The sequence below is a fragment of the Cebus imitator genome, unplaced genomic scaffold, assembly GCF_001604975.1.
Source record: "Cebus imitator isolate Cc_AM_T3 unplaced genomic scaffold, Cebus_imitator-1.0 Scaffold28, whole genome shotgun sequence".
Lineage (NCBI taxonomy): Eukaryota > Metazoa > Chordata > Mammalia > Primates > Cebidae > Cebus > Cebus imitator.
This window is the reverse complement of record NW_016107343.1, coordinates 10258375-10258958: the sequence shown is the minus strand read 5'-3', so window position 1 is coordinate 10258958 and position 584 is coordinate 10258375.

Below are 584 nucleotides of genomic sequence, written 5' to 3'. Positions count from 1 at the left end.
CATGTATAATGTCATCCAGCTAGCGAGGGAGATCATCTAAATTGAACTCAGGTTGTCAAATTCCCCAGTTTAGAAGAGAGGTGCTCTGGGAAGCAGAAGAAAAACACAAGAGGAAGGTGCATTAGTCCATTTTCCCAATGATAAAGAACTGCCTGAGACTGGGTAATTTCTCAAAAGAAGACATTTATGTGGCCAACAACCATATGAAAAAAAGCTCATCATCACTGGTCATTAAAGAAATGCAAATCAAAACCACAATGAGATACTATCTCATGCCAGTTAGAAAGGCAATCATTAAAAAGTCAGGAAACAACAGATGTTCGTGAGGCTGTGGAGAACAGGAACGCTTTTACACTGTTAGTGGGAGTGTGAATTAGTTCAACCATTGTGGAAGACAGTGTGGCGATTCCTCAAGGGTCTAGAACCAGAAATACCATTTGACCCAGCAATCCCATTACTGGGTATATACCCAAAGGATTATAAATCATTCTACTGTAAAGACATATACACGTGTATTTTTATTGCAGCACTATCTACAATAGCAAAGACTTGGAACCAACTCAAATGCCCATCAATGATAGAGT